The 23,369-nt window shown below is 45.8% G+C and overlaps 2 protein-coding genes across 8 annotated transcripts in view; one reads left to right on the top strand and one right to left on the bottom strand.

Moving 5' to 3' along the window:
- Nucleotides 1-1,213, bottom strand: part of MFSD6 (major facilitator superfamily domain containing 6) — a 398,345-nt gene extending 397,132 nt beyond the window's left edge. Inside the window, exon 1 of one of the 2 annotated variants that reach the window (XM_078680386.1) lies at nt 1,075-1,213. The gene's annotated coding sequence lies outside the window, so the exon portion shown is untranslated. Of the gene's footprint in view, nt 1-1,044 lie in introns of both variants that reach the window. The other variant, XM_078680387.1, reaches the window with a different exon arrangement.
- A 104-nt stretch (nt 1,214-1,317) lies between these two features.
- The window catches only part of PMS1 (PMS1 homolog 1, mismatch repair system component), an 851,578-nt gene continuing 829,526 nt past the window's right edge, over nt 1,318-23,369 (top strand). For 3 of the 6 annotated variants that reach the window (XR_013608658.1, XM_078680379.1, XM_078680382.1), the window contains exon 1: nt 1,318-1,513. The gene's annotated coding sequence lies outside the window, so the exon portion shown is untranslated. The remainder of the gene's footprint in view (nt 1,514-23,369) is intronic. The other 3 variants (XM_078680380.1, XM_078680383.1, XM_078680385.1) reach the window with 1 other exon arrangement.

Below are 23,369 nucleotides of genomic sequence, written 5' to 3'. Positions count from 1 at the left end.
GTTCATTTGTTGGCTCGCCCACCTCTATTTAAAATGAAACACTTGTGGGTGTGTTTGAGAATTATTCTTTGTGACTGTTCTAATTTCAAACTCTTGTTGCACTAAGCACTTTGTGATACGTTCCATATCTTGTTACTATCTGGCTGTACCTTCAGGTAGTTCAATTCTCATTCTGTGTGCTTAAGACCTAATCAGTGGGATCCGATATTTATGCGACTACTGCACTACAAAGCAATGGCTCCGTTTGCTTAACACACAACATAACATTGTGGCAGTATCCGGACACCACATGTACTCATGATGTAATTCTTTTCTGTGGTTTCTGGTGTCTGCTGCCTCAGGGCTTTCTCTAATAACAGAACATATTAATTATATAGTGCAGTGCTTGCTAAACAGCATTCTATTACGTGTGTCCCAAATGACAAGTGGGGCGACTGTCTCTAGAGCGCTGTATAAAAAATATATATTTTTTTCATAACGTATTTACCTAGCATGTCTTACGTAATTTCTAAAAATTGTAAAGGCAGACAATTCCATTACCCAGTTCGTGGTGCTCAGTTCACAAATCTCAGAAAGATGGAAGGGAGAAAGTCTGTATGTCCAGATCAGAACTCAAGACCTATAGAACACCGCATTTATTCACAGTAAGCGTTAAGAACACCGAACAGTCTGAGCCTCTGTGCTACAGCAACACTTCCGCCAATGCATTTAGTAAAGTAACTGGTACAAAGCCACAACAGTGTGCTGTTACAATTACACGTGTTATTTATGTATTGTTCTTTTTTCACAGGCACCCAATATATATATATATATATATATATATATATATATAAAATAATATATATAAATATATGTGTGTGTGTGCTATTAGAGTGTTACAGACAGTCCTACGTGCCATCCCTCCCTTGGTAATATTATTTCTAATTGTCTTGTTAATTTACTTTAAACACTTTTGTCTGTTCTGATGAAAGTGAACAACCACTTGCTCGTTTTCTTTTTACAGCACAAACCCACGGTATAAACAACAAATGCCTACATGCGCACCTTTTCGGGTGGCTTCCGTTCGGGTCTTACCTCCCATCTCCGGACAGATTTTAAGCGTTGAATGCCTCAGCTAAGCTTCCGCCTCCATTCAACTTCAATACCCGAAGGTTTGGGCAGATAATGGAAAAGCCTGCTCCAAACTGAGTGACAGACTAGGGGCGGTACTAGCGGTGTCCGTACCTCAATTGAATCTGGGATTGGTTAGAAAAAATAGACAGTTCAACCCTGTCTCAGGGGATCCGCCCCTACGTCTGCACCGGAAAAGATTACTTTCTATTGCTGCGGTAGACGTTCGCCGCTCCGGAAGGTAAAGCCCAGCTGCACCTGAGCCGACGGTCCAGGCAGTGTGCGCGCACTTTGAATTCTTGCTCCTTGTTTGGTGTCCGGGCAGACTGACCCGGGAGGATCGGGACCGTGGCGCGTTTGGACAAGAACAGAAGAGCGGATGTCTGGCAGTGCAGTCGAGCTGGTAAGTGTTTGGGAGTGGGGTAGCAATTTATTGTCAAGCAATGAGATGGAGCTGCTAGTTTTGGGGGTGGGGATTACGTTCAGGAGTTCCTCTCTGTGAGTTTCGTGGATGATCATGTGAGGATGCTAGGGAGTGAGGGGGGCTCTCAGGAAGCTCTGTCAGTTTGTTGTTATGGAAACACTACATTTGAGATTATCTTTAAAAATATTTTGAAAATCGCGGCCCTGATAAAAACCTTAAGAATCGCCACTGTTTTTTTTTAGCTCTTTTATGTTAGCACTGTCATTCTTTGGAGGCTGTGATGATCCGTGTGGTGCGGGTACTATTTTATGCTTCAGTTTCGTTTCACGCTGGTTAGTCAAGATCTAAGTATTATCTGCACCGTAGGCTTCTGCCTGTTTAAGGACCAGAGTTAAGAAGATCCTATGGTCTATCGATTATTCCGTTCTGTAGAAAGCTGCAGAATGCTGCTGGGGTTTCATATGGCGTAGATGCTGACTGCTTCTCAGTACCTCTGCATGGGTGTAGTTAGCCATCAACGGTGCAAGTGTAGACCTGAGGGTCCAATATTGCTTTATTTTGCTACTCAAACAGCAGTGAGGATGCCCATTTTCTTTATTTGCGTTGGGGCTGATGAATGTCTGGACGCATGTTGGGCACAACATCAGCCAAAGCAAAGATCCAACGGGTTACCAGCAACAGATAATCGAACACTATATACCCACCTGTGCCCATACACACAATTAACAACAACCTGGTAATAATCCGCTGGGGTCATGTTTTATGAGTGTCTCACTATATCAAGATTAGTTATTTCTGGCTCCTAACCAATCTTTCACTGATCAAAAAGTTCTTTCCTCTGGTCAATGGACCAAATTAGTTGAACTAGTTGATGGTGAAATGACATAGATCAATTTATCTGTATATACTAAATGATCCCAGAGTCGGGAAGTGTTTTAAAATCTTTTAGTGATTATTTTCATGTGAATCACTTACTGAGTACAGAACAGTCTCTGTCTATTCATGGAAGGAAGGTTCAATAAATCAATTATAAAACGCTTTCAATATTTTACGCAATGACAATGCATTAAAAGGAGAGGATAGAGAGAAAAAGACATAGGCACATAAACAGACATATATTTATATTTACCAAGTATGGTGTGAAAGCCAAACCCCTGGCCAGGGGGCTGGGAATGGTCTCCAAGGAAAAATCTGGCGACCAAAGGCTTCAGGACAGAAATCTGGACAGGATAGATGACCTCTCTATCACCGACGCTTGTGTAGCACCCCTCTCTGACATTCTCTTCCTCCTCGAGATTCTTCTGCAATGTTCTTCTAACTGAATTAATTTAAGTAAAATGGCTCTGCATTCGATTCTTCTACAGTTTTCTCGTCACTCTGATAGCATCTCGACCTCTGCAGCATTCAGCATCGACGTCTCATCGGGCAGCATCTCGGTCTCTAGCTTCTTAATGCTCTGCTCTCTCTAACTAACTAAGAACTACCTCAATTATACCCTACATTATTCTCGTACCTCCCAAAATTGTTTCAATATCATGAAACGCCTAACTCTGATTGGAAAGGCGAGGGGAGGTGATCATCACACCATGCTTACATATTTCTATTTTTCAGTTAGCCCTTTGCTAATAACCAACCCCTTAATTCTTTATTCAAACTTTATTTCCCACCCGTATTCACATTATATTAGCAACATTTTATAATAGCTTCCGCAGTTTCTTCCATTCTAGTGAACTCTTCAAAACTTGGTTCCCAGGACATTCAGTGGCCTTGGCTTGTATTCAAGTTTGTAGTCATCATTCTGGATTCACTCAACGGGCATGCGCGGCTAAGTCTGTCAACCACGTGACTCAGCTTACTTCTGTCAAGCTTGGGAGGTCCAAAGACATACTAATAATAAAGAAAACCAAATGTTAATTACAAAACAAATGGTCTCACTGTATCCCACCCATATCTATTCTAACCCCATTTACTTATTTATGCTTTCCCCGCGTTAGCATTAGTAAATAACTTGTTTTAGTTTTCAGCAAAGCAGCTGCCAAGCATGTGAGTTTCATAACAGCCATCTTGTTAGCAACTGCGCAAGTGCTAGAATTTCCCTCCAAGCAATAGTACGTAGATGCAGTTGACGCATGCGTACTAAATAATTTCAGTTAGCGGCCATTTTAGAATCACACTCGAGTTACTGGTTAATAAAACACACAGGCAAGCTTCTTTTTCTTGTGTATATATAATGTGTATATTAATTTTCACAATACAAGATTAATACAGGGTTAAGGGTTACTAGAGGATTGCGTCCAAGCAAGTCTCTTTTCTACGAGTCCTTGCTCCATCAATCCCCTCTCTGATAGCATTTTAAGCCATCACAAAATTACCCATCCCTAATCAGATGCCAACTTAAGCAATTTTCACTATCTTTTCCTTCTTAATTTTTGTTTTTATTCGTTATTTCTCAAATCCTGTCCGACAGCTTTCCCTTCATTTCTTCCAATTGTATCTCGTCATATTTTCTTTGGGTTCCCTTTCCATTTATTTCATATCTCCTTCTTCTCAACTTATTAGTGCCACACTTGCACCATATTATTATTGACAAAACTATTATCGCTGTACCTACTAAGGGAAATACAACTTGTCCAAAGAAACTTTTCCCTATATTAGTAAACCAAGTCACTACTTTAGAAATGCTTTTTGTTAGTCTCCCTGATCACGCTAGCAGCACCTTGAAGCCACTAAGCGTGCAACTAGCTATTTTACTTGGCGTTTATTATAAATTGAAATTGTCGTTTTTTAAAATTGAAATCTCTCACAATATTTGCACACAGCATACTTGTAGCCTAATTGTGCCCAATTTCGCTTTACCTTTACGGTACCAGCCGATTCTAGGGCTGTTGACCGGGAGTTAAGGTTTAGAGCGGCGGCCATATTGAGTGAGGGGCTAGAGCAGTGAGAGTGCTCTAGCGTCCTCTACTTAAGGAGGCCAGTTACAACCGGCGTGAGATTCCAGCGCTATCGCCTACAACTGCCAGACCCTGATCACGCTAGCAGCACCTTGAAGCCACTAAGCGTGCAACTAGCTATTTTACTTGGCGTTTATTATAAATTGAAATTGTCGTTTTTTAAAATTGAAATCTCTCACAATATTTGCACACAGCATACTTGTAGCCTAATTGTGCCCAATTTCGCTTTACCTTTACGGTACCAGCCGATTCTAGGGCTGTTGACCGGGAGTTAAGGTTTAGAGCGGCGGCCATATTGAGTGAGGGGCTAGAGCAGTGAGAGTGCTCTAGCGTCCTCTACTTAAGGATACGTCCGCCTACCGCGCTAGCGGTCGCGTTTGCGGACGCGCTCATCAGCGCCGGAGTCACGCCTGAGTCAGCCCGTCTGCGCTCGTCCGCGTCTCAGACGTGCCTCTGGGCCATGGCCGCTCCACATGTGTCTGGCACCACTACAACTCAGGTACTTCCCTTAACTCAGGCTAGAATCCCCACATGTAGCAAGTATACGTCTGCCTTCATGAAGACCTTACAACCAGTGAGACCTTCTGCATGTAGACTGCTTAAGATGGGATGGGAGAAAGATACATGCCAAAACTGCTTTTTGCATATTGATCCTGTAGGAACAAAAGCCTCTAAGGCAAATCCCCCCCCCCAAACTACCTATGTCATCTATATTTCAACCTTTTTCATTCCTCAGCCTAAATAGCCGCTCCCTACCAATGCACAGAACGGAAATATTTAACATCTTAATGGATGAAACACCAGATGCCTTATTTCTGACCGAGACCTGGCTCAAGGAAAGCTCAGGACCGGATATAGCCATGGCACTCCCAGATACATATGCGATAGTTAGACAAGATCGCGATAAGAAACCTGGGGGTGGAATAGCTATTATATTTAAAAGAACTTACAGTTGCGATTTCAAACCCCTTAGCTGGGACGGATGCGAGGCTGCAACTTTCAAACTCTCACTGGCCCCAAATTTCACCCTTTCAGGAGTTTTGGTCTATCGACCCCCAGGGTCGGCGTCCAAATGGTTGACCAATCTCCTAGATCTTATTGGCCCACTGGCGATGAAAACTGCCAACTTCACCATCCTGGGGGATATTAATTTACACTTAGAGGATGATAACTGTTCCCTGGCTAAAAGTCTGATTGGGGACCTAGCTTCTCTTAATTTGATATTGAAAAATTCAGGATCAACACATCGTGCAGGCCATCTGCTGGACTCCATACTCTCTAATCTTAATAATATCAATATGTACCCTGCCCTTGCCCTGGTCAGACCACTACATGGTCAAATTCACACTTCAGGATGAAACAATTAATAAAGATTACATCCAAGCACCAAATAAGTGCATTAGAAAATGGAAGCAAGTAGACATGGAGAGTCTTAATGCTTTCCTAGAAAATCACGACCCAAGGACTAAGCCCACAGTTCAGCAGCTTTCGACCGCAGTTCAGAGCTGGCTCTTAGCAGCCATCGATCACACTTTGCCTATAACCAAATTAAAACAAAACCCTCACCGATGCCCAGCCCCCTGGTTTAATGACGCACTAAAAAATGAAAAAACTAGATGTAAAAATCTGGAAAGGCTATGGAGAAGATATTATTCCCCCGAATATAAGTACAAATATAAAATCCAACTCACAAAATACCAAAAAATGTGCAGTATAGCAAGATCTGAATATGTCAGCACTAAAATCACAAATGCACTAGAGCAATCAAAAACACTTTTTAATTTGGTAAGGGAGTTGGCTGGTTCAAATACATCACAATCCCCACCAGACCTTAACAAAACGCAATGTGATCTTTTGGCCGCCTATTTCATTAACAAAGTTGACTTAGGGAGGAGCCTAGCTCGCGGCCGTAATGGTCGCCCTTTAGCTCGGCTCCCGCAGCCCTCTGTCCTGATTGCTTATCCTGTCTTTTATCCTGTGCGAGGACGACACGTTTTTGGGGCATTGGTAACATAACGGCTTGTTTGTACTTACCATCCGACCCCGGGGTCTCGGTGTGCAGTGGCTCCGGAGTTGTGGCCTCTGAGAGATCGGGGCCTCTGCGAGACTTGGACCGGGACATGGCCGGTGGGATCCGACGGCTCTCGGCCCCGGCCGAGAGCGAGAACCAGTGTTGGGAACCGATGTGCGAAGATCCCGGCGATCCTGACCCGGGCCTGCCCTGGTGGCCGCGCGGCCGACGTGGATGAGAGGCCTGGGGACCTGATTCTGTGAAGGGGTCTCTCACCGCCGCTGCTTTGTCCGTCGGCCCTGGTCCTCGGGGCCCGGACTCCGCTTGTTTGGGGCACCGGTGCTGGTGCTGGCGGAGACCCGTTTGGGGCGGATATCCTTTTGGCATCGAGGCCGCCCTTGCGGGGACCCCCGGAGCTTGTAAAGTCCTACATTTGCGAACTGTTATTTCCGGGGGTCTTGGTGAGTGGCGATTGGGCTGATTCACGAAATGGCGGCCGACCCTCTGCAACGAGAATCACCCTGTGGCGGCGGGCCCGTGTTGCCTATTGGTGTGGGGAGCGGATCTGATGGACGTGAGCCGACGGTCAGAGATATCCTGGAAGCCCTGAGATCCCTACACGCTTCCCTGGCCCTGGGCGTCTCGGTGGGTCCGCCACGATCTGCCGCCATTTTGGGCGGCCGTTTCTTCTCGTCGCCCTCTTGTTTCGAAGACTTCATTGCCTCGCCCCCCTCGATTGACTTGAGTGTCTCCGCCACTGATCGAAGATCGTGTAGTGTGTCGGTGACTTTGGGGCGCCCTGCTTCTCAAGGTTCGGACCCCGGGGACCTGGATGCTGTACTGCGACCCTGTTTGACATTGTTGCCTGAAACTATTGGTGGACTGCTTCCTGTGCCTGCTTCGATGACTTTGCCTGTGTCTATAATTGGGGCCACATCGCCCGCTCCAGTGGCGCAACTGAACTCCTGTTTTTCATTGTTCGTGCTGCGATCTTTGATGCATCTATACTTTCTGTTTGGACTATTGCTCCCTTGTGGATTTATCTACCCCCCACGTAACTATGCTAGTCACCATTCCACTCGATTATATGCTGATTTCGTGTTTAGTATGTGGTTTTACATTGCCATGTGGTGGGTGGGGTTTATCGTTCGAAAAGGTTGGGGGTGAAGGGTACGACTTCTGTTTGATTCCCGGTATACAACTTAGTAGCATAATTGTTTCTACTCGTAGAAAGGTGGGAGGTCCCCTTTTCCTCATGTTTTGTGGCACGTGATGGGGTGTCGTCCTGATCTGTTTTTGACTGTGCTTCTCTGGTTGGGCGGAGGGCTGCGGCCGCCTGTTCGGATTATAGTTTTTCTGCTCCTCCCTCCTGTCTTCTTTTTTCCGCTTTTGTTGCCTTTTTGTCTCTTTCTTCTTTCTTACTTCTCGCTATATTTCGGGTTCTGGTTTAGGGCGACAGGCACGCTGTTTGAAGGGTGGGCCATAGCCTTCTACAGGGGTGCAGGGTGGGATGGGTGGGTTGGGCTCTATTTTTGTTTGTCTTCTGGTTCTATGGCCCTTTTGTATCTCTTTTTCGTGAGGCCGCGTCTGTCCCGACCTCCTATGGTGGGTTTCGGGTGGGGGGTGTGGCGTCGTTATTCCTCCTGTTATGTTTCGGCTGTCTTTCTCCCCGATCGCCATACCCCCACTTGGGCCGCTACTCCTTTTGTCTCCTGTCTTCCCGCCACGGGGGGCCTGTGTTGGCGTGTCCTCTTCCTTTCGTTTTTCATATTTTTTTTTAATTCTTTTTTCTTGTTTTATTTAGTCTTCTCTCCGTTTTCCTTTCCCTTCCTCTTCCCCTTCCCCACTTCGTCCCTCCCCCCCCCCCCCTTTTTCCCTTCCTGTGTCCCAGAGGTTACTATGACGGGCTGGTTTTGATGCATTGTTTTTCCGCTCCCTCTGTTCTGGCTTGGTAGTATCTTGGGTGGCGGGCATGTTACGAGGATAATGCTCAGGGGCTGATTGTGTCTCGCACATCCTGATTTCTTGAATGCATTGTATCGTTCCCCCGATAATTTGCCCCCATGCCCCCTTATTAATGTTGAGGTTGGTTTGGGATTCCGGATACCTCCGTATTGCAAGTGAGCCTGTCATATGCCTTCTCCCCATATTATAAAATTAAGCCTTATTTACTCCTGTGTTTTAGCCCTTTGGTTTTTTATCTCTTCTCCCCTTCTACGATTGTACGGCCTCTGCTTTGTACTGATTGATTATGTGATATTTGCCTGGTGACTCCTGATTATTTTGCACATGGCGGCCGGCCGGCTTGGTTGTAGGCCTCGATTTGTCTTTCCTTTTGATGTCAATAAAGGTTTTCAAAAAAACAAAGTTGACTTAATTCACTCAGATATAAATCAAGATCCCACTAAAACTCCCCCAGTGACACCGGCTACATCCAGTGGGATACTCCCTACTCCCATTGGGGATACCAGCACTTTAGAGGGTCTCACCTCAGTGGAGGCAACGGCTGTTACACTGGAAGAATGGCCCTTGTTAAATCCTGACACGGTCCAGAGTCTGCTTATAACTATTAAATCAGGCTCACCGAAAGATCCACTGCCATGCACAATCCTAAAGTTACTCAGTAGCAATGTCTTTTCAATAATTACAGATATTTTGAACTCATCGCTACTGGAGGCAACCGTACCTAGTGAATGGAAACATGCCATGATCCATCCACTCCTGAAGAAAGCTGGAGCTGACCCCAATTTGCCATCTAATTTTCGTCCCATCTCCTTGTTGCCCACCTTTGCTAAAATACTGGAAAAGCATGTGCATCGATGCCTTACTGATTTTATTTCTACTCATGACTTACTTCCCTCTCATCAATCTGGTTTCCGTTCAGGATTCTCTACTGAGACCACCCTGCTGGGCGTTACTGAAAACATTCACCGCATGGGGGACCAGGGTGAAACGGTAGCACTTGTGCTGCTCGATCTCAGCGCGGCATTTGATACCGTTTCACACGCTATCCTTGCCCAGACACTCCATTCTATAGGCATTCGAGGTAGGGCTCTCGATTGGATTAAATCACTACTAAAAGATCGAACATTTCAAATCTTTTCACAAACCGCCAGTTCAAACATCAAGTCATTCATACATGGAGTACCTCAGGGCTCAATTCTGAGCCCGTTACTCTTTAATATTCACATGAGCCCCTTAGCTAAATTAGTGGAGGAAACAGGACTTTTGATGTTCTCATACGCTGATGATTCTCAGTTGCTCTTTTCTCTTTCATCAGCAGATGCAAGCACTCCCTCCGCTCTGCAACTTGGACTCAGAAACATCTCGAATTGGATGAATACATTTTTTTTAAAATTAAACGGCGGAAAAACGGAGTTAATCCTGCTGGGAAAACACAAAGAGTTATGGGGCCCCCAGCACTGGCCCTCTGAAATGGGTACTCCCCCCATACCGGTCACAAATGCCCGCAATCGGGGAGTCATTATTGATGACTCGCTCAACCTTCACCAACAAGCGATAAAAACCGCTGCCACTTGTTTTGCCATCTTAAAGTGGCTAAAAAAGATATGCTGGATGCTACCGGAAAATTCTAAAAAAAACGTAGTCCATGCTTTAGTGACATCAAGGCTCGACTACGGTAATGTCTTGTACCTGGGGGCAAACAAGGCCACTGTCCGCAGATTACAGACTGTACAGAATGCAGCAGCACGACTGTTATGTAAAATTCCATTCTCTACACCTACCACCAAATATATCAGGAAACTTCATTGGTTAAAGGTTGAGAACAGAGTCAAATTCAAAACTTTATGTTTTATGCATAGAATTTCCACCAACACTGCCCCTAAATACCTGCAGAACCTGGTGCGCCCCTATCGCCCCACCAGGACTCTGCGGTCCTCCACGGCCAATCATTTTGTAATTCCAAAATTCAAACTGGCGCGCATGGGTGGTAAGTCCTTCTCAGTTCTTTGACCATCTCTCAGGAACTCAATGCCACCGACATTGAGAACAGAGCTGAACTACGTAAAATTCAGGAAGGCCATAAAAACCTGGCTATTCAATATCTAGCATGCCATAGCTTATCAGATCGGGATCTGTTGCGCTGGGAAACCCTTTGTTGGGTAGCTGTGCGCCCTATAAATGAAATAAATAAAAAATAAAAATAGTCTTTCCCATACAATGTCAACCTCCAGTGGTTTTAATTCATCATGCATTTTCGTAATATTCTTTATAAATCCTTTAATTTCTGTACTTTTATCCGGTATATAAGTGCAACGATGTTGCACTTTCAATATTTTACATACTCCGCCCTCTTTTGCTAATAATATGTCGAGCGCAAGTCAATTCTGCAAAACCATTGATCTAAATGCAACAATTTTAATCATCAAGAAACCTCCAGCTGTATCAGTCGAAAGACAATCAACTACTGTTGACATCTAACAGATTCTTTGTGAATTTAGAACCACTCCCACTGAAGGTATCAATGCACTAAATGTATTTCCTATTAATTCTGAAAAACTAGCTCCTTTTTTTCGTGTTAGTTCATTAGTGTTTTCATTGCTTCCAGTGATTCTCTTCACATGATACATCTTTGGAAATACTATTCCGAAATATCAACTCCTGTACCACTGTGCAGGCAGCTTATAATAAGCTTTATTCCCACACACAGAGTAAACACCAGGAAAACGCTTTTAGTCCCCAAGCTTCCAAAATTAGGAAGTTATGTTCTCATTCACTGGAACCAATAAATACGTTATTATAATCTGTCTTTAATCTATGTAGACATGTTTTTTCTGTCTTTACAAGGTCTAGGGACATCGCAGCATGAGCCTTGCCAGCTGTATAAGTTCCCTCTTTCTTAGCCTATGGTGGAATATGGTGTTTCTGTTCAGCAGTTTTTTTCTGTCTTTACAAGGTCTAGGGACATCGCAGCATGAGCCTTGCCAGCTGTATAAGTTCCCTCTTTCTTAGCCTATGGTGGAATATGGTGTTTCTGTTCAGCAGTTTTTCTTTGAAAATCCTATCTCCTTTCTTCAACTAAGTTTAACAAGCATTGGCAAGAGCCAATAGGTCTCATTTTTGGGACCTTATAAGTATTTAGTTATGCAGCACAATATCCTTGGTGCAATAACATCAACTGTTGCATGGCTAAAAACTTATAAGGTCCCAAAGGCGAGACCTATTGGCTATGCCAATGCTTGATTTTAGTAGCCTGGCATTCAGTTTTACATGTAGGCTGGTAAGAAAGGTGCCAACCCGAGGGGAAAGGTCTAGAGAGAAATAAGATGGGAAGAGAGGTGAGTTGTAATGAGAGAGAACAAATAGAAAGGTGAAGCACAGAATGACAGGTCAGGTAAACAAAGTAGCGAGGCAGAGAGGCAGGTAGAGCCGGTGGGATGAAAAATAGAAATATATGAGAAGTAGAGAGAAAAGAGGCTCAGATGAGGTAGAGAGGTGAGGCTAATACAGTGGAAGGGTGAGGGAGAAGTAGAGAATGGTGAAATAGGGAGAGAGAGACCGAGGTAAGACAGATGTATTAAACGAGCGAGACATTGGAAGCAGAGAGAGTGAACGGAAACAGTGAAGGAGATAGAACGAGAGATGAAAGCAAAGGGAGTGATAGATGGAGTAGAAGAGGTAAAGAGAGCATTGTAGAGAGAAAGAAATAAAATAATGGGAAAGGTCAGGGAAAGAGGACATCAATAAAAAGAGAGACATAGAAGGCCAATAGGTGAGGTAAATTGAGAGGCTAGCAAAACGAAAGTGAAAACCAAGGAGAAACCCCACCCCACAGTATCTCTCTATGCGCATGGATTACCACAGAGTCCTTCAGTTTCCAGGAGTTACATAAGATGTTTGCATATGTGGGCAAAGAAATGGGCGGAAACAGGGCTGGATATAATGAACCACAAACGGGGCAGCGGTACGCAGGCAGGGAGGTGCCAGAATCAGAAATAAAACAATATGCAGTGAAAAGGGAAAGAGAAACAGCTTGTGGTTATGAATATATTGAAACAGACCAAGAATGCAGCCTGGCTCGCGCACAGAATAACTTTCACAAATATGTCTAGCACCCGCAGATACTCGCTGTTTACTTGCGCTCGTTCGACGCTAGGAGAAAGGGCGTGTGTGCTGCGACTTCTGAAATCTCAGTGGCAGTATTTGAAAAACAAAACAAAAAACATAAGGCGCAATACAGGACTTCTGAAGGATTGTTTCCTGGAATCGAATTGGCAATCTCTGAACAAGGAAATAAACAAGCAGCACGAATGTTAAACAAGGAAAAAACATTGAGCAAGAATCTGCACAGAGCATGCGATAAATGACAAAACCCGGAGTGGAATTTCGTAAGTAACTGGACAATACACGCGAGAAACAAAAGCGAAAGACGCAATTACATTGTGGAATACATCACTTGTTATATTAGTGTGCTATGAACTGTGGCTGTACGCATCGTTATAAAAACAAGCTATTCTCCTTATAGGGAGTCCTCATGTCGGTCCATGACAGAAACCCCCACTTAGTGTTAAAGTTCACAAATCATTGTCAAAAGGGGTTTCAGTCAATTGATTCAACTGGAGTAACGAAAGACTAGAATTTTCAAAATACATTGACTTGAAGAACAAGCAACAAAATGATGCGCGGCCGTGGGACACGCTCTGTAGTGGGGGAGGGGGAGAAACGTTGAAGCGCGAGCAAGCAAGACGGAGAGGCGGAGTGAGGCGCGTGCGCTTGTGCGCGTAACCGCACACTCTATGCCTTCCAAAAAGCTGTAGTCTGCTTTTTGAAGCCCACTAACTAAAAGTCTCGCCAGAGCAACGCATGCGCTGGATCGGGCGAGACCTAAAAACACTTTCTCTTCTTCTCGTAATGAGCATGTTAGATTGTTTTTATGTGCCTTTTCTATATCTAATGACTTCATAGTTAAGAAAAATTCACCCTTAAACTGTGCATCTAAACTACTGCGTACTGGATTCATATTCTTACGAATAGGAATTTCTGTAAATACTAAATCTGTATTAGAATAATAATTTTGCAGTTTTCCAGTTCTATAAAATAAACTTGACAATATACTACATGAAATACCGTACGTTAAAGGTAAATGGTGATATGTCACTCCCTCAGCTACTAAAGTAGGTCTTTTCATACAAACATAACAATCACTAATCTCCATTGTGTCTACATACTAAAACAATAACTATGTAAATACATTTAATGAAGTGTCATTATCTGTTCGGTGTGATGTAAATCTGCCTCATCTGATGCTTCTAATTCTACTCTATCTACTTTCTGGTTAGCAATCTTTTCATTAGTGTTTGTGTCATTCTTTGTGTCCTTTGTCATAAGATAAGGAACCGCTATTGTTAGGAATAGCCATACTAACATTACTAATAATATACTACATATACAAACTCTACAGCATTTCTTTATACAAATTCATTTTAGTCTTTCTGCAACTTTGTTCTCAACCTTTTTGACTATAGAAGATTCCTCTTCTTTCTTTAGTTATGAATTAGAATCTTTCAGTACTTCAAGGAGGCCTCACTTCCTTGTCATCAATCTGTTCAGCATTTAGTTCTTCATCAGATTCTTCATTTAAATCTAGATTCTTGAATTCTTCAAGAATCACATAAGTCCATTCAGGTCCTTTGAATTTGCTATTCAGAACTTTTAGTTCGAAAATTTCTAGTAACTGACTGTTCAGTCTGAGTTTGACTAGCAACTTCATTCACTTGCTATGGATCTTCATTTGTTTTTCTCAGGCGATATTTCAATCTTTTGACTGCTCCAGGCCATTTATCACCTTTTCTGGCACGCTGAAATTGTACTGCACTTTCACCTTCTTCATCTCTTTCACGAGCTCTGTTATTCTTATTAAGTTATGGCACAACCTGGGTTTCTTCGATTTCTGAGTTCCTCTCTACCGTTCCTTGTTCAGGACTTGTTTGTGTGGCCTTTTCGGCCTGAACTCATTATCTTTTTTCTAACTGGTTCTGTTCGGGTATTTTCTTAATTTGTTTTTCTTCTTCCCGAACTTGTTCTTCTTTTCCTGTCTGGTCATGTTCAGGTCTTATCACAATTTGACCTTCTATCTCCTGAAGGTGTGCTTCTATGCCTAATTGCCCATGCTCAGGTTCTTCAACTGGTTGGTGTACCTGAGTTTGTTCTTCTGTCCCTATCTGGTCCTGTTCAGGATCATTACTTTCTTTGTCTTCTTTTTCCTGAGAGTGTTCTTCTGTACCTAACTGGGCCTCTCTAATCTCCTGCTCTTCTTCCCTTGCTCTGCTCCTTGTTTTGATAAACACTTTCGGTATGTCAACCACTAGCATACAGTCCTCCTGACTTGTGCTCGATTGTTCTCTGTCAGTTTCCCTTGAATCTTGTGCAATAGATTCTTAAACTATACAACCTTCAGCTGCCTCAACTGTTTGAGTTAGTTGTGGTCCTTCTTCTTCAGGGGCTGGCACCCTTTTAGTATGACTGGCATGAATCCAGTTTGGTGTACCTGCACACTTCACTGCTGTGGTGGTGACTAATATGACTAGCTTTGGTTTGTCCCACCTTGGTGCTAAGCACGACTCTCGGATGTGATTCTTTACTACCATATACAGTTGTGCTCTCGCTACTACAAAAAGTATCACAAACAGTACAATCACTGATACGTAATCAAGGAGACAGAAGCAGATTCTTTGGTGTATACAAAATGTTGCAAAACGTTGGTTTATTCTCTCCGGATTCAAGTCATGTGAAGCAAAGCCGACACGTGTTTCGTCGTGTACAGTTGAGTCAACACGACTCTTCAGGGCTGATGGTACAAGAATAACATAGATAGGATCAGAAATGCCGTTGTCATATACTGCAAATGGTGACAAGGTGCACCCAACATGCAGTAGTAGCGTGCCACAGGGTTCGCACGTTATGGTATTGTATGGTGAGGAGTTAAATAGGACTGATACTTGTGTACACTCCAAGGCTGTGAGTGGTCGCCTTGGGTGATGGTGCACAATTGTGAGGTCTATTGGCCTGGAGCCTAGGTGTGAGAACATTTTTTTGCAAAGAACACGGTGATCTTGTTTTTCGAGGGTTCATGCAATAGTGAAGCATTTGAAAAAATCAAAGTCGGTGAACTATTGTGCGGTGGTAAGGTGAGGGACTATAGCGGTAACTTTAACGTGGTTTATCGACGATCTTTCTCCGTAGTGAGTGTGGGCATACAAAAAGATCCGTTACCGCGCACGTTCCGCATTGTACGATAGGACAAACCATGCTGCTCTCTCTCGACGTAATAGGTTATTTACCTTGAAAATAAGTGTATTCGTGATGCTTATCAATAGGTCTGGGCAATTATCCATATGTTGGACGTTACTTCTTTACTACCACCCAATCTCCTAGATTCAAATCAAGGGCTGGTCACTGCGTCTTCTCCAACCTGGTGAGAGACAGAACGCACTAGGTCAGCCAACCTTTTGCAATAGTCCAATACCAGATCATCAGATATATATTTAGCAATTTATGTTCTTGTATATATGCTGGTCTCATTGCTCTTCCCATGATAATCTCATGGGGACTCATACCTGTGTTTCTGTCATGGATACTTCTGAGCCCCATCAGTACAAGAGGCAATGCATTTGGCCATCTCATTGAGGTGGATGCACACACCTTGGCCAGTCTCGATTTGATTGTGCCATTCAATTGTTCTACCACTCCAGAAGCATCTGGGAGGTATGCACAGTGCAGTTTCTGTTCAATGTTGAATGCTTAACAGATTATTTGAATTATTTCAATATTAAAATGAGGTCCTCTATCTGATTCCAAAGTTACTGGAAAACCAAAGCGTAGAATTAGTTCCCTCCACAACAAATTTGCAACTGTCATTTCTCCTGGTAGGGTATGATTTCACCCACTTTGAGAACAAACATACTATCACAAGGATGTATCTCATTCCCCTACATGGTGGCAATGTAATGAAGTCTAGCTGTAACCATATGAAAGGTCCTTCTGCTTTTCCAATCTTTCCCCGACTGACCACTGTCTTTCTGCCTGGATTTATTTGCTGACAAGTTAAACATCGCTGGCAAAGACTCTCTGCGACTACCCTGATCCTTGGATTGTGCCAATTTTGTCTGAATAGTCGTATCATTGCGTCCCTGCCTACATGTATGTCTCCATGGTACGTTCCCGCCATTTGTGAGAGCAAACAATCTGGCATGACTGGATTGCCATCATGGTATACCCACATTTCATCTTCTGCCCTCTTTTCACAACCTTGTTTTATCCAGCTTTCCCTTTCACTCTCGTCCACTTCATCCTGCAACTGTCTCACCTCTTCCCATGTTTCCATAACTGAAAATGACATAAGTTGGCAGTTGATTTCACTTGTTTCCATTTTTCTGTTTATTGACATGCTGTTTTTAGCACAATATTTAGCAACCTGGTCAGCATATTTATTACCAGCTGTCACATGATCATTTCCTGACTGGCGAGCAGCACATTTGACCACTGCTATTTCTTTAGGCAGTTGTATTGCTTCCAATAGTTCCTTCACAAATTTCCCATTTCTTATAGGGGATCCTAGTTGGCCATAGTCATATACTACCCCGTAACCATACAGGCTATCGGTGAATATGCTTACTCTCCAATTTTTCCCAATTTTGCATGATTTAATTAAAGCTATCAGTTTGGCTACTTGTGCAAACTTGATACCATAAATAGGATGCTTCAACAACTCCAGTCAATTTGCATACAGCATTAGCTGCACTCAATCCACCTTCCTCACGCCTAGGGCATGGACCACCAACAAATAGTTCATGGTCAGGTTCTTTCAGGGGCTTGATACCATAAATAGGCTGCTTCAACAACTCCAGTCAATTTGCATACAGCATTAGCTGCACTCAATCCACCTTCCTCACGCCTAGGGCATGAACCATCAACAAATAGTTCATGGTCAGGTTCTTTCAGGGGCTTTTCCAGTATATCAGGTCGGGGCTTAGTGCATATCTTGGTCACATCTAAGCAATCATGTTCTACCTCATCTCTCACTTCTTCACATTTTGAGTCTGGCAATAATGTAGCTAGGTTACCCATGGTACACCGAATTACATTCACATTTTCTTCTCCTAGAATTATTCTTTCATACTTAGTCATCCGACCAGGGGTAAGATGCTGTGTTCGAGATCTTGTATTTTTTTTTTAAACAAACTTCATTGCCTTTTATAATGCATACATCGTTCACCTGTAATATAGCAGTACACACTGGTCTTGAGCGGGCAATACAACCCATTGCTCTGCTGACGTTGTCAGTGTCGTCACTGTGCCCCCTCTGAACATGACAACCAGGAAGTTCACAGTATTCCCATAGCTATATGCATATTGGATATACCCCCCTTCCCTGCTCCCAACAATAAAGCCTCAACAACAACACCGAGCCCCACCCTCTCTCCCCGCACTGCTGTCTCCCCTTGAGTATCGTTCAGATCGATTCATATGCTCCCTGGTATTCCAGGTGTGGCTAGTGTTGATGCGCCAGAGCCTTCCGTTGTGACCCCCTTCTGCACCCCTGTGTGTTGATGCTAGGAATCGCTCCCATTCTCGCTTTTCTATTGGGGTTTCCCACCTTAATCTGGTCCCTGGGGATGCTCTACGTGTTGGATTCTCTCTGGTGTGGAAGCCTCCAAGTCCCTGCCCAGTCTCATTAAGTCCGCCACCAGCCCTTCCCATGCCTGGGCGCTCTCCAGCTTGCCCACTCCCCGCCGTGCATTCCGAAGCAGGACCCTGCTCTCGCAACCCGCCAACTTCTCCATCTCACTTCTCCATCTGAGGACATCAGGGCCCCCGGTTTCTACCAGCTACTTGTGATTTCCCGCTTCGCCAAAATAAATGCCAAGTCCTGGAACCTGGATGTGGTTTTGGTTTTAGCAGAGTGCGGAAATAAATGGAGCAGTACGTCGGCCGGTGTACAGGGGAGCACCCTCGCTGTTACTTGCGTCAATTCTTGCCAGTAATGGGTTAAGGAGGCACAACTCCAAATCCTATGTATAAACGTCGCCCCCGTTCCTGACACCTCAGGCATCTAGCATCTGCGTCAACAAAATATCGGTTAATACGTTCTGGGGTTAAATAGGCTTGGTGGAGTATGTAAAAGCTGATCAAGCTGAACCGGGCATTTCGAGATACTTTGGCAGTTATGCTCCAAAACATTGTCCCAGTCCTTATCCTCTAGTGATCCGCCAATGTCATCCTCCCATTTGTGTCGTAGCCTATCTAGTGGTTGCGTGGAGTCCCATCCAATAGCTCTGTAAAAGTAGGCCACCGCCTTGATGGTTCCACCCGCCAGGCTCATATATTCGCATGTGTAGTGCCGCGGAGGTTCCACCGTCCCCTCACCCCGTGACCGCCCCATGTAGGAGAAAGTGCTCTGGCGATATGTCCCAATCCGCCCTGAAGTCCTCGAAGGAGAGGAGCTCCATGTCCCGGAATTGATCCCCGACCTTTGTCCCCCGCTTTCCTCTATTAGTTCAGGCCTTGCCACTGCCCTCCGTGGGGAAGGGCTTCCAGTAGCTGCAGCGCCATCTTTGGGGAGTATGGGCGCTTTGTTTTAGTTTTCTGCAGGCATATGCCCCAACAACGATGTATCACCCTATGCTCGTTACTGCTGATTTGTTGGGGCCTAATCGTCCTCAGCAGAGTTTGGAGCACAGCGGACCCCTCCGGGGCAAACGGAGGCCTCCCCCTCTCTGGGTCCCTGCCTCCCACAATCCATTTTGTAAACCTCTGCAGTTGTCCTGCCAAATAGTAAGCCTCCGCGTCGGCTATTACCATGCCGCCCCCCCAGATTGGGACACTTTAATGTATTGAGGGCTACCCTTCTGCGCCCCGGCCCCCACACAAAGGCCGACATGCAGGAGTCTAGCTCCCGGAACCATGCCGCTGATATCCAAATTGGCAATGTTACCAAAAGGTAGAGCAGCCGGGGTTGTGCAACCATTTTAAGTAGTGAGATGCGACACATCACCGAAAGAGGGAGCTTCCCCCAGAAGGTCATGGTGTCCTTAAGCGAGCGGAGTGCCCTCCCTATGTTGCCCTCCTTCACATCTTCCATTGTGTGGAATATGTGGGCACCTAGGTAACGGAAGCAGCGGGGCTCCCATCTCAGATTTCCCAGATTCAGGGGGGCCTCGCGTCCCTCACCAGTGGGAAAAATTTGGACTTCAGCCAGTTTACCCGTAGCCCTGATAAGGAGCCAAAGCGCTCCATCATCGCCTTAGCCCCCGGCAGTTTGTCCTCTGCATCATTTACATATAGTAGGTCATCTGCGTATAACGCCACTTGGTGTCGTATCTCTCCCACCTGGATTCCCAGATACGTCCTTCCGGACCTTGCTATACAGGCTAATGGCTACACTGCCAAGGCGAAAAGCAGTGGGGACAGGGGACATCCCTGGCGGGTCCCCCTCTCCACCCGATATTGTGCCGTTATTGTGCGACCCGTGAGTACCCTTGCCACTGGGTCAGCATATTGTAACCGTTCCCAGCTTATAAAGCCTATTCCTAGGCCCATTATGGTCAATACTGCGTATAAGAACCCCCATTCAAGGCTATCAAATGCCTTTTCCATGTCGATGGTGAACACCGCACCCCTCTGCTCCACTGTTGTTCCTCATTCTACAATGGACAATAGCCTGCGAATATTTAAGGTTGTGTTCCGACGAGGTGTGAAACCTGCCTGGTCTTGATGTACCAGAGGCACCGTGAAGGGGAGTAATTGCGTTGCCAGTATTTTACTTAGAATTTTAAAGACGAGATTGAGTATTGACAATGGGCGATATGATTCGCACTCCAGGTGAAACTTGTCCCGCTTCAGGAGCGGGACTACCACGCCTCCCTAGTCGTGCCCGGCAAGCGGCCTCTCTCCCTGGCCTCCGCGTACATCTCAACCAGCCTGGGTGTCACTACATCGACGAATGCAGCATAGAACTCTTTAGGGAGCCCATCAGTGCCCAGCGTTTTCCCTCTCGCCAGTGCCTTGATAGCTCATCTGATTTCGCGGTCTGAGAATGCGGCTCCCCGAAGCTCCGTCTCTTCGTCCGTCAAGGTGTGCATCGGAAGGTCCGCCAGGTACTCCTCCACGTCCCCCCTCCCTACAGGGCCTTGCGCTCGTATACAGGTGCTCATAGTACCCTCAGAACCTGTCATTGATATTGTCCTGCCTATACAGACGTCGCCCTACTGTTCCGGTCTGTTCTAGTATGGCATGCTCCCTGTGGGTAAGGGTAGCAAGCCACCCCAGCAATCTACCCGCCTTATCTCTCTCCGTGTGTGTTCTGTCCATATAAACCCGGTAATCGAAGCACCTCAATTGCTCCTCCTGTGCTGCCACTTCTTCTTTCGCTTCGAGCAATTCCTGCCGCAAGTCCGGATCATTCGGGCGTCTGCACTCCACTTCCCTCAACACCCGGTCTGCCCTTTCCACGTCCGTCAAAAGTGTACGTCGCACCTCTATGGATAATGCCATGCAATGCCCCCTAATTACTGCCTTAAAGGCCTCCCATTCGGTCACCCTCGAGTCAGTAGTCTGTGCATTGTCCATGAAGTATGTGATGATTTGCTCCTTAATCTCACGGTGGAACACTTGGTCCTCAAGTGCTTTCGGCTTGAGGCGCCAGGTGGGGATGGGCTGACGTTTATGCCCCATTGTTGTCTGGCTAACAGAGGATTGTGGTCGGACACTGTTCGGGTGAGGTATTCCATTCCGTTTTGTGAAGTCGGTGTGCATATCTGGTGAACGTAAGAAGGTATCTAAGCAGACGTGTAAGTCATGTACGTGGGAGAGGTGGGAATACTCCCTGTCCCCTGGGTTCATCCGTCGCCACGTTGTCTACCAGCCCCCAACGGAATTGCCATTCCCTAAACATCCTAGCTATCCTATGTACTGGAGCATCATGAAGTGGTGGGTGTGAGCGATCCAGGACCGGGTCGGCTATACAGTTAAAATCGCCCCCCCACAATAACTGCCCCCGTTATATATGGAGCCAGTACCCCTGATAAGTGCCCAAAGAACACCCCATGATCCGTATTCAGGCCGTAGACATTGATGAGTGTGATGTCCTTACCGTCGAGGCGCCCAGTGACCACCACATATCGGCTCTCTGGGTCTACCTTGTTGGCAGTGAGTTGGAAGGGACGCCCACCCTTCTCCAAATCAAGACCCCCCTGTCAAATGCGGAGTACGTGGTGTAATACGCCTGGCCTCTCCACCTACGATGTAGTGCCTCCCCCTCTGATGCTAATGTATGTGTCTCTTGCAGCATTGCTATGTGGACCCCCGTCTATTCAGCTGTGAGAAGATTTTGTAACGTTTATGCATGGAGTGCAATCCCCGAATATTCCAGGAAGGAAGGTTCTATTCAGTCTGCATGTGCATTGTAAATTAGCCTCGCCACCTCCGTCTGGCCTCCCCTGCCCCTCCTTGTATCCGGCGCCCAATATCTTGGAATGCGGGCCTTCACATAATACTCCTTGGTACCCCATTGGGGAAGACAGCAGTGCCCCCAACTAGAACTAAGAAAACCATCCCAACTCCCCCTCCCCATGACAAGTGATAACGTCTCCCCCATCCAAACCTTGCACACTAATTCCTGAACAGGCAGAGTTCGGAAGCGGTGGCAATGCCAATGTCCACCTGGAGGACAGCTGTCCTCTCCGCCCCCCCGGATACCTCCTCAGCGTGAAGGTCTCGGGTAATTACTGAGGAACCCCTCCTGACAATATGTAGGGCTATACTAACGCCATGCCTCACCTCCCCTCAATACAGTCCTGATGATACTTCTTTGCCCGATCCACTTCACATCAGGTCATCTGCTGATCTGGGAGTTACATGCGGCAATGCCTGGCTGGCTTCCCCCACCGAGGTCGAGCTGGTTTCAGAGTCCTTCCCTCTTCCCTGGTGTGCAACAGTGGGTCCCGGGTGCCCTCCGCGCTCAACAAGGCCACCGCTGCGATTGCACTGGCTCTTGCCCAGACGCCTCCTCCGTTGTCGGGTGGTTCTTTTAGGTCGTTCCCCTGTAAGGAGAACGTGTCAACTCCTTTCCAATGGGGTTTTTGTCTTCTCGCTGCTGGCCTCTGGGATCCTGCTCCTCAATCCAGTCCCAAACATCCTGAGGGGTAGTGAAGAATGTAGTGCCCCCAGAGCGCACTATGCAGAGTTTAGCTGGGAAGGCCATAGAATAGGACACCCCCATCTGGCGCAGTTACCTTTTGACCACAGTAAAAGTTGCTCTCTGTTGTTGCAGTTCCCGAGAGAAATCTGGGAAGATCCGTACAATGCTGTTGTCCACCTTAAGTTGCCCTTTGAGGCGCGCTTGGCTCAGCACATGGTCTCTATCTTTGTAGAACAGGAGGCGGGCCACCTTTGGCCTCGGTGGCCTGCCAGGTTGCGGTGCTCGGGTGGGAATTCTGTGCGCCCGTTCCAGAGTGAAGAATGTCGATAACCCCTCTTCTGCCTCAGCTGTGCGCAGCCAGCGCTCAAGATACGCCACCATGCAGTTCCCCTTACCTTTTTTGGATAGGCCCATGACCCTAATGTTGTTTTGGCGGGCCCTGTTTTCCGCATACTCTGCGCGTTGTTCCAGGATCAGGACTCTTTTTTTTTTTTTTTTTTTTTTTTTTTTTTTCTACGTCCGTGACTTTGCGTGCAGTCGTAGCTACCAGTGGCTTCAGGCTTTCTATCTCCTCCTCTGCGACCGTGACCCGATCAGCCAGCTTCCTGTGGTCTGCTCATAGGAGGTCCAGGACTTCCCGGATGGTGTCGATCTCGGTCTCCACTGCCATCCGCGATCGTTCTATGGCTTGTAGGATATCATGGAGTGATA

The sequence above is a fragment of the Lissotriton helveticus genome, chromosome 3_1 (assembly GCF_964261635.1).
Source record: "Lissotriton helveticus chromosome 3_1, aLisHel1.1, whole genome shotgun sequence".
In the NCBI taxonomy this organism is placed as follows: Eukaryota; Metazoa; Chordata; class Amphibia; order Caudata; family Salamandridae; genus Lissotriton; species Lissotriton helveticus.
The sequence above is the reverse complement of the archived record's forward strand: the minus strand, read 5'-3'. Positions and strand labels throughout refer to the sequence as shown.